The sequence below is a fragment of the Asparagus officinalis genome, chromosome 7 (assembly GCF_001876935.1).
Source record: "Asparagus officinalis chromosome 7, Aspof.V1, whole genome shotgun sequence".
NCBI lineage: Eukaryota > Viridiplantae > Streptophyta > Magnoliopsida > Asparagales > Asparagaceae > Asparagus > Asparagus officinalis.
In genome coordinates, this window is record NC_033800.1 from 832,999 (window position 1) to 844,703 (window position 11,705).

At 45.5% G+C, this 11,705-nt stretch overlaps 1 pseudogene; it reads right to left on the reverse strand.

Annotated features, from left to right (window-relative positions):
• LOC109849716 lies at positions 65-5,727 on the reverse strand (annotated as a pseudogene).

Genomic DNA, 11,705 nt, shown 5'->3' on the forward strand with positions numbered 1-11,705 from the left:
CCGCCGCTCTTTCAATTAATTCCCAGCTCGTTTGTCTCGATCGTAGTCCTTCTAATTAATTAGGTGAAGTGAACCAATAATAACATATGACAACCAACAGCTAGCGAAAATAATAGCAAATGATAACGATGATAATTAATTATGTAAACGAGGAGGCTGCTTAATCAAGGAGTCGAGTCATTTCATTTGGCCGGCGAGTCAAAGAAACTAAGGGAAACTGTAGTCAAGGGGGAGAAGACGACGACGACGACGACACGTAGAACATGAACTCTTCATCCAGTATCAGGGCCGCCATCGTCTCCGGCGCCAAGCAAACCTCCAGCTCGACGGCCCCTCCCCCTGCCCTCGCCGGGAAAGCCGATATCTTCCCGTCAAACTTGTTCGCTCTTCCCGCTCCTACCGCCACCGGCTGATCCGCCACGCCGAAGTCGTTCGCATGCGTAACATCGGCGAACGCTCGCGAGCTCCCCATCGTCACCAGCGGCCGGCACCCGGTCCGGGTTGCCCCAGCCGGGAAGCACCGTGCGCGCCGCCTCCCACTCCGCCCAGCACCCTGTCTGCCACCCATCCCTCGCTGTGCGCCGCCACCGGTCCGCGGTGCAGCAGGTCCCGGCCGCCGCACGACACATCGTTGGCGAGCCCTGCTCCCACGTTGGGCGCGTCGTTGGTATGCTCTGAATCGCGTTCCGAAATAGAGCGGGTCTACACGGGGGCTCACTCTGTGACGGCAGTTGATGGCGCATTGCGAATGTGGTGCTGGTCCGGGGCTCGAGGTACTTTGCGCTGCGCGCAGTCACTGAGATGCCACAGCTGCCGCAGAGGGACTGGAAGGACGATATCTGGCGTCGATTTTAGGGTCGTGGGTAAACGCTTGCCGCGTAGATTTCCGGCGGGCTGTCGTGGCGGCGGCGCGCCGTCCAGCTGGAGAGCGCTTGTTGTCTGCTGAAAATGCAGCTTGATTTGAGCTGGAGGATGGAGTCTGCGCTGAAATGGAAGATCCTCTCCCTCAGGCGTGCGCGTGGGCGGGTTGAAGGTCAGCCGTACGGGCGCTCCTGCCGCAGGGAATCTGATGACGCCCTGGATTCCCCGAAGAAGTTGCGGCGGAAAGTCGGGGGAGCGAGACAGCCTGCGACACTCGTGGGTTGCCGCTGCGCAGAGCTCAGCCCACCCGTGTGAAGAAATTCCAGAAGGAGGTGCCGTCGCACGATGGGCGTGGGTTGACGGTGCAGCCGATGAAACGTCGCGCGTCGCCGAGCTTCGTGAACTGGAAAGGCGAGGGCGGGCGAGTGCCCTGGAACTGACGAGTGCAGATCCATAGACAAAGAGGGACCTGACAGCCTGGGGGACATCGCGGAGCGTCCTGGGCGAGCAGGAGGGGGAGGGAGAGGGGAAGGAGCGACGGCGTGGGCGAAGTCGACGCCGGCATCGTGGCAGGCGATGTAGATGCGCCGGTCGCGGCGGTCGGATTGGCGAAGACGGGCCAGGCGAGGAGGGAGGAGGGAAGGAGAGGGGCGGCGCAAGACAAGGGAAGTTTGAAAGGAGGGGGTAGGCGGAGGGGGTCGGGGTTTGAGGGGAGGAAGAAGAGGCCCTTCTGGATGTAGTGCAGGAGAGCATGGGAGGTGCGGAGACGGACAGCCTCGAGTCCTGCAGGCTCGAAATTTCCGATCGGGACAGACGTTGCACCTGACACTAAGGACGAACCGCGGCGGCGGGGGCGGCCGAACGGTCATGTGTCGATATATTACATCTAGGTTCAGGCTAGAGAGAGCAGGGAGCCATTTTTCCCGGCCCAGCTTGCTGATCAGTCGGTCGCGCCCGCGCTCTCACTCTCTGTGCTCCTCGCCGCGCTGGCTGTTACCACCGCTACCGCTGGTAGTTGGTGTTGCGTTTGGTTGTGGGGGGAGAAAATGAGGAGGCTGGGGAGTGGTATTTATAGGGCGAAGAAGAGGAGGCTGAGGGTTGGATGCATGCACTTTGTACTACTACTGTTCTTTTTCTTTTTTTGTTCTTTCTTTCTTTCTTTCTCCCTTTACCCTTCTAATTTTTAATTTTAATTTTTCTGTTTTTGTTGGGGAGCACCCTGTTGGCATACCATAACCCTTTAATTAATGCCTGGCGGTTACTCTATACATATTTTATGTTTGTATTAAATCGTATTAATAACGATAACAATAGTTTATTTGGATAGGTGATTTGAGTCATCGGATCGGATGTGTGTGTGTGTAATATAAAACAGGGCCTGGGAGGGGGAGGCTAGGTTCGAATTTTAGACAGGAGTAGGGGAGAGCAGCAGTGGCAACCGCATCAGAGAGAGAGAGAGAGAGCGCACATGGCCGCAGCCCCCAGTACCCCTTCCCATCAAAGAGATTTTGGATGGTGTCCAGGCGTCGCACATGCAACGCACAAGGTGCCAACCGCACCAACAGACACGTGTCCGCCTTTTCCTCCCTCACGTACGCAAGAAGCCGAGACCGTTTGCTCGACATCACTTTTCTAACCGCTCCCCTTCTTCTCACTGCTTAATTTGGATTTTAATTCTCTGATCATTACATACCAAACTCTTTCACCTCCCGATCCAGCAGGTGATCGATCAACAGCATTACCTGAAGAAGTAAACAAATTAACACGAGTGCTTGCAAGACTGGGCGTGCGCCAATGAATTGGAAAACGTTACAACAAGTTCAAGGAAAAGACCAGCCTTTATTCAATAAAACTAGCAGCAATTGCAAAACCAACCATACATCTATACATATATCTAAACGACCAGGGATCCTATCATAACCCCCAAACGATGCGCGGTTATGTGAGCGAACCAAAAGGGACAGTGAAATGACATTACTGTTTTGTTACAATTATGGCTCAGAACGTACCGCACCGCACCGCACCGTGCATGAGCAGCTTCTGGTATGACCTTTACTCTATCTAAATGGTGATTAGTCATTATTTTCGAGTGTCCTTTTAGCAAAATCAATCATTTTAGTTTTTCACTCTTCCGTATTTAGCACTTACTTGGTTTTACTGCAAGTGGAATTCTTCACAATGGCTCCGATACCAATTGTTGGGGCGACACGCCCACTCGCCGCGGAAGCAAATCATCTCGAGAGAAAGCTCTGGCTTTTGTTTTTCACAAAACTCAAGACAACCTCAATGTTCCTGTTTCGATATGAAACAAGAACAGGAGTGAATATCCCAGTGAGGTGAGATATACACTCTTCCCGATATCAAATCTAGATCTGAATATCGAGGGAACGACAAGCAATGGCAAATACACAAAAAACAATACCCAAGGTAAATGAGGCGAGAGATATACGTGGTTCGGCAAACTTGCATACGTCCTCGGGAGGGGTGAAGAGAGATTCCACTATGATGAGGTTTTAATTTTACCCAAGAGAAGATAATCTCTTTCTTGTACAATCTCTCCAAGCACTCTCTCTTTTCTCTCCTCAAGATCTCACCTTTTTCAGATCTGAAAAACTCTCTCTTTTTCATTGATGACAGTCCCTCTACTCTGTAAAAAACCCTAGGAACGAAGTTCCTATTTATATCAAGGAAACATGGTTCAAAACGAAAACAACTCGCCCGCTCCCGTTAAGCCCGAGACACCCCGAGGTGTCTTGGGTGCCAAGACACTTCAGGGGCTGGGCTCGCGGGGTCTGGTGCCGATCGAGATACCTCAGGGTGTCTTGCACGCCGAGACACCCTGAGGTATCTTGCGCTCACAATTCTCCACCTCGTACATCATTTGATAAACCTTAAATTTTAAACAAATACCAGAAGAACATCGCGAATATCACAAGAGAGATCTGAAACACCAAATCAAGCCAAAAAAAACTAGCTGCACCATTATACTATGGTTGCATACGTACCCTCTGATCGGGATCAAGCTAATCGTAGTTCTGCACATTATTCTCCATATAATCTCCACCTCACCCCTTCACTGTCTCGAAGGGCTATGCCCTCATAGGCAGATCAACACGGGCTGATATGAAACAAGTCCAAGGAATGCTAAAACTTGTTACATGTCACCACCTTGGTCAACATGTCTGCTGGATTCTCATTTGTGTGCACCTTCATGAGAAAAATATCACTTTCCTCTATGACATCCCGCACAAAATGATACCTTACGTCGATATGCTTGGTACGAGCATAATGAACTTGATTCTTGGCCAAATGAATCGTACTCTGGCTATCACACCACAAGTTCACACACTCCTGCTCAATCCCCAAATCATTTAGAAGACCTCACAACCACAATGCTTCATTCACTTCCTCTGTCATGACCATATACTATGCTTCTGTTGTAGAAAGTGTCACTGTAGCCTGTAACATCGATCGCTAATTAACTGGAGCACTTTATATTCTGAACACATAACCAGTAGCAGATCGTCGTCTATCTAGATCACCCGCATAATTTGAGTCTACAAACTCATCAATCTGACACGTACCTCCACCAAAACACAAATTCGTATCAGCGGTACCCTTCAAGTACCTCAGGACCCATTTCACTGCTTCCCAATGTATCTTTCTCGAATTCGCATGAACCTACTGACAACATTGACTGCATGTAAAATATTTAGACGTATACACACCATTGCTTACATCAAACTGCCAACTGCGCTAGCATAAGGTACATGTTCCATGTGTGTTTTTTCTTTTGTTGTAATAAAAGATTGTTTACCTGAGACCCTAAAATGTGGAGCCAATGGAGTCACCACTGACTTAGCACTCTACATCCCAAACTTTGCGATAACTCATTCAATATAGCCCTTCTAACTCAAGAACAATCGCCAATTCGTTCGCTCTCTTCTAATCTCCATACACAGTATTTTCTTAGCAACGCTCATGTCCTTCATCTCGAACTCTTTACCAAGTTGAGATTTCAGTCTATCTATCTCCACCTTGCTTCTCAAAGCAATAAGCATGTCATCCATATACAAAAGAAGATAGATATAATCACATACATGAAGCTTTCGATTATAGACATAATAGTCATAATCGTTTCTGGAAAACCCATGCTTTAGCATGAAGGAGTCAAATCGCTTGTACCACTGCCGAGGAGATTGTTTCAATCCATGCATGAAGGAGTCAAATCGCTTGTACCACTGCCGAGGAGATTGTTTCAATCCATAAAGTGATTTCCTCAAGCGACATACAATCGCTTGTACCACTGCCGAGGAGATTGTTTCAATCCATAAAGTGATTTCCTCAAGCGACATACATGATGCTCCTTATTCTCAAACTTGTAACCCTCAGGCTAATGCATATAGATTTCCTCCTCTAAGTCTCCGTGCAAGAAGACTGTTTTGACATCGAGTTATTCCAGCTCAAGATCACTATGAGCAACAATACTCAATAGCACCCGAATAGAAGTGTGTTTCACCACCGGAAAAAAATCTTATTATAATCCACACCCTCTCTTTGTGCAAACCCCTTAGCCTCTAGTCTAGGCTTGTACCTTTTACCATTGAGCTCGAAAGGATCCTCCTTTCTCTTGTACACTCACTTACAACCAATAGCTTTCCTCCCTACGGGCAATGGGACTATCTCCTATGTTTGGTTCTTCAAGAGAGATTTCATCTCTTCCTCCATCGCAGCCAACCAACTCTCATTATCTTTGTCCCGAATAGCTTCTTTGAAAGTGACTGGCTCATCATCCTCCACCGAGAGTGCGTACTCACCCAAATTTACCTGCCCATAGTGCTTCAGAGGCTGATCTGACCCTAGCATCTGAACCTGGTTGTATGCTCGCCTTGGCCTAATGGAAACCAAACTATCTTCAAGCTGCTGTTGTTATAGTGCTTGTATATTTTCTTGCTGAACCTTCTCCTATTCAAGCTCATCATCACTCCTTTCACGAGTGTCTCCATGATCCATGATAGCTTTTGATAAAGCTATCATGGATTTCTCATCAAATGTAACATCTCTGCTGATCACGAACTTGGAAGTTTCTGTGCACCAAAGGCGATAGCCTTTTACGCCTGCTGCATACCCCAAGAATATTGCCTTCTTGGTTCTCACGTCAAGCTTTCCCTCGTTGACGTGGTAGTAGGATGTACATCCAAAAATCCTGAGTCTATCATAATCTGCATGCTCCCCTAACCATACTCGATAGGGTACATCATCATTCAATGTCAAATGTGGAGAACGATTCACTATGTAACAAGTTGTAGCAACCGCTTCTGCCCACCATTCTTTGCCCAAACCAACATATGATCGCATACTCGCTACTTTCTCCCGTAGTGTACGGTTCAGTCTCTCTACGGTTCCATTCTACTGTGGTGTAGACCTGACTGTCCAGTGTCGAGCAATACCCTCTTGATCACAGAACATTTTGAAAACACCATTTGTATACTCTGTACCGTTATAAGATCTCAGTGTCTTCAATTTCCTCCTGCCTATTCTGTTCTCAACCATTGTTTTTCACTTCTTGAATGCCTCGAATACCTCATTCTTATGCTTAAGAAAATAAACCACAGTATGCCTGGAATAATCATCTATAAACGAGACAAAATACCTGAAACCGCCCTTGGAAGTTATCGGAGTCGGACCCCAAACATCTGTATGCACATAGTCTAACATACCTCTACTCTTGTGCTTGCTTTTCAGGAACTGAACCATGTGCGTCTTTCCGTACACACAATCATCGCAAAAATCCATACAAAGTTTCTTCATGTTCTTCAGTAAACCTTCCCTACCAAGCAGATCTAGACTCTTTTCTGACATGTGTCCAAGCTGCCTATGTCATAACCGAGTGTGCTCACATGAGCCTCTACCACTTCCATCAGTTCCAACTGCTGCATCTCATGTCACTGTCGTACTTGAGAGTGTATATAGGTTACCATGACGAATGTCCTTCATCACTCCAAGGAACCTCGAACAACTTTTTTTTTATTTCATTCTTTGTTACTATTTTGCAACCATCGAAGTCCAACACACCAACTGAGATAAGATTCTTCCGTAAGTCAGGGACATGCCTCACATCCGTCAGGATTCTGACCACTCCATCATGCATCTTGATTTTGATATCACCAAGCCCCATTATTTTACAAGCATGGTTATTCCCCATCAATACGGTTCCACCATCAATGCTCCTATAGGCAGTAAACTGCTTCCTATTGGACACATATGGTAAGAGCAACCCGAATCAAGAATCAACTTACCAAAGATATCTTCACCGTACGTAACGGAATAGCATTCTTTTTCGCTCCCTTCCTCCAAGACATAGCTCGCCTCTTCCTTGCCTTCTCTTCTCTCGTTTTTATTGTTGTTTTTCTTCGCACCTACTCTCTTATTAGGACAGTCGACCTTGAAATGCTCAAGCTCACCGCATTTGAAACATGGTCTTCCTGCAAGAGGTCTTGATTTCAATCTAGACTTTCCTCCCTTACCTTTTCCTCGCTCATTGTTCCTTCCTCTTACAAACAATCCATGTGCTTGCTCCTTGTTACCACTAGTAGCCATGTCACTAGTTGTAATTTTTCGAAGATCATCCGTCAGGAGCGACGTTCTAGTCTCATCCATTTTCAAATTGTCACCTACAAGCATTAATGTTTGTACCAGGTTCTCATAATACTTTGGTAAAGAAAAAAGTAGCAAAAGTGTTTGATCCTCGTCTTCTACTTTCACATCAATGTCCTTCAAATCCGATATGATCCTATCGAACTTGTTGATATACTCTCGGATTGATGATCCTTCCTCCATTTTGTAAGTATACAATTTGGATTTCAAGTTGATCCGATTTGTTAGACTCTTCGTCATGAAGGTACTCTCTAACTTTGATCACACACCCGCCGTCGTTGTCTCTCCATCCACCAAGAAAGCTACACCCCTCTCAAGGTATAGGATAATCGATGCTCGTGCATCGAGATCTAACTCTTCCCAATCCTCATCGGACATATCTTTGTGCTTCTTTTCTCTTCCTGCCAAAGCCTTGTGTAATTTCTGTGAAATCAACGAATTTTTCATCTGCATCTTCTAATAAGAAAAATCATTCTTCCCATTAAACTTTTCAATCTCATACTTTGTAACTTTAACTGTTTTACTGGTAGACGTCATTCTCCATTTGTTTTAGTAAATACGCTTCTCTCAGGAATTTTAACAAACACATTATGTGCACCACACAACAACTAAGCACCACCTCAAATCAGAAGCTTTACCACCCCCAATCTGAATAAGGACTCTGATACCAATTATTGGGGGCCGACACGTCCACTCGCCGCGGAAGCAAATCACCTCAAGAGAAAGCTCTGGTTTTTGTTTTTCACAAAACTCAAGACAACCTCGATGTTCCTATTTCGATATGAAATAAGAACAGAAGTGAATATCTCAGCGAGGTGAGATATGCACTCTTCCTGATATCAAATCTAGATTTGAATGTCGAGGGAACGACAAGCAATGGCAAATATACAGAAAACAATACCCAAAGTAAATGAGACGAGAGATATACGTGATTCGGTAAACTTGCCTACGTCCACGGGAGGGGTGAAGGGACTTTCCACTATGATGGAGAACGCAGACGACTTGCACAACCCACAAGCTCATCCCAAAGATGAGGCTTTGATTTTACCCAAGAGAAGATGACATCTTTCTTGTACAATCTCTCCAAGCACTCTCTCTTTTCTCTCCTCAAGATCTCACTTTTTTCAGATCTGAAAACTCCCTTTTTCGTTGATGATAGCCCCTCTACTCTGCAAAAAACCCTAGGAACGAAGTTCCTATTTATATCAAGAAAATATGATCCAAAATAAAAACAACCCGCCCGCTCCGATTGCGGCCGAGACACCCCGAGGTCTCTCAGGTGTCGAGACACTTCAGGGTGTCTCGGCGGGTGCCGAGACACCTCGGGGTGTAGGTGTCTCGCGCGCCGAGGCAGGGTGTCGAGACACCTCGGGGTGTAGGTGTCTCGCGCGCCGAGGCACTCACAGATATCAAAACTTAGGGTCATTACGGAGCATCATCATCATCATCATCATCAGTGACACCTAGAACGAAGTCGATGATAGTCATAACCCTGATATTCAATTTTTTGGCTTAATTAACCACTTTTAGACACTCCCAACTAACAACTGCCTGCCAAAAATTACTAGTTCTACTTTTTAAGTGTTTGATTGAGATTTTAGAGCTCAAAATTATGCTGCCTAAGTTATAGTCTTATGATTAAGAATCCCGCCCGCCCAATAATGCAACAAATTAATGATTCAAAGGAAAGGATTGGAGGAGTAAATAAAACAAACGAGGGAGAAATAAATATCTTAAATGCAAGGGACAATCATGGACAAGTGATTCCAAGATGAGGATCAAGAAGACTACATTAAAAAAACAAAAAAGAAAAGGTAGGGGAAATATCTTTTGAGAGATGGATCAAGTTGGGACACTAGGAATATCAAGGACCAAACAAGTAATGTAATGTAAGCTGGAACCAGGAAAGGGACAGCCATGATAAGCACACGATTCAGAGAACAAAAGATGATGATGATATAATGTTTATCTCCCTCCCTCTCTCTCTCTCTCTCTCTCTCTCATAAAACTTCCAGTGAGTCAGGAGGATGCACTGAAAATATATGGTCGGTGACTTCCACTTGATACAGCAGTATCCCTTCACATTCATGCAACCTGTATTTGACACTCATCATCAATGTTATCCCACCGACCATCAATCTTTTAAGTAGAGGACTGATATATATATATATATAAACAAATAATAGGAAAATGTGATTCCTCTTCCAATGTCAACGATTCATTTCTCCACAAATGCCAAGTGGAATTAATTGGCACTACTACTCTCCAGCTGAATAGTAGAATAGAACGGCAGTTATTGACTTGGATGACAACTAACCAAAGCCATGGCCTTTTCCATTCAAAAAAGCAACTCAAAAAAGCTCTCAACTCGTTCCCTCAAAATTACAGGAGGCCAAAAGGAAGCACAGGGACCACATCCAGGACGCTAATTAACCATTACGGCCCGGTTTGGGTTCGACTTGGTCCGCGTCAGGATTATTTGTGAGTCCATCCAGATTCCAGATGCGATGTTAGAGTTATCCATAGTTTTATCCCACGAATGAAAGTGAGTTCGTGAATGAAAGAGAGCGATGGGGGAGTGAGCTCGCATGATCAACGTGGGTGCTTCTACTTCTCTCGTTTCGAATTTGGTCCTATGTGCACGGTTATCATCATTTTGATTTGATAGCCAAAATCCCAAAAAGTCTGATGGTATACCAAAGCTCTCGTGTCTCATCAGCTACACTAGCATCACATGCATGAATCTTTCAGCAGCCTTAGCAGGACTGGTTCACTTTGCATTTTCAGAATTTCACCGTCAAGCAAGTTGTAGGTTATCTAAAAATCACAACAGATAGCTGATCCCCCATCAAACACCGATGGTAAAAGATACAATCTGACGACTTCCATAAGACTATAATTTGAAAACTTTCACGTAGATCAATGAAGGTTACAATCTGACGACATTCGCAACAACCGATGAAAGCTCTAGTTCAACAGCCTTTACAATTAACATTGGGAGTTACAATCTGACGACTCTCATATTTTCAAGGAACCAAGATGAAGATTACAATATGACAGTCTTTGCAAACACTCCAGCAAAAGAGACCACAAATTGATGGTCTCTTCACATCAAAACGCAAAGGTCATCCCTATGTTTCACCATCAAAACGCAGTGGTCATCCCTGTGTTATAACATCAAAACGCAGAGATCATACCCACGTTCCAGAGTCAAAACGCAGAGGTCATACCCAACAATCTAGTTGAAAACGCAAAGGTCATCCCCAGCATTCAAGTCCAGATACAGAGTTCGTGGACTCAAAACGCAAAGTTCATACAAAAATCCAACTCTGCGCCACAGGTCCAAAACGCAGAGTTCATCTCTGCGTCCCAACTCTGCGTTTCAGATTTACAACGCAACGCGGCCTGTCCGTTCAGCCACCAAAATAGGCCCAACTCTGCGTTTTAAGTCTAAAACGCAGAGTTCAGGCCATGAACGCTATTTTTCAGCGTTTGACTCGTTCAAAGCACGAACTGAACGGTTTCAAAACCGTTTTCCCTACGATTTGGGGAGCTGTTTAAGGGAGCGGTTACACCCCATTCAGCCCCACTTAGGAGCGAATTAAGGGGACGGTTACACCCCTTAATCCCCTATAAATAGGGGTAAACTCAACTGAGTTCGGATCTTTGGATCTTGGAGTCGGTTACACCCCTTAATCCCCTATAAATAGGGGTAAACTCAACTGAGTTCGGATCTTTGGATCTTGGAGTATCTTGGAGATCTAGAGATCGGCTTACTGAGTTCGGATCTTTGGATCTTGGAGTATCTTGGAGATCTAGAGATCGGCTTCTTTGGATCATCTTCGAGCTTCCTGCAGCAGATCATCTTCGAGCTTCCTACAGCAACAAAGTTCTTGGAGCATTCCCTTGGCTTATAAACCGATTTCAGTTAAATCAACTCTTTCATAGAGTTTCAAACTCGTTCAGAGTTATCAACTCATTAAGAGTTTCAAACTTGCTTTGCAAGTTCTCCACAGCGTCAAATCGTGAGGAGGTGATATCGTTCCAGTGAATCAAGACGTTCAGATCGTCAACGGAGAGCAAACTCGACACGAACATTCGAGGGAGGTACTCTATCGCCACTATGAAGAGCCCAGAATTAAACAAATGGGAGAAATCAGATCAATTCTCCTCTCTTTTGTAATCGA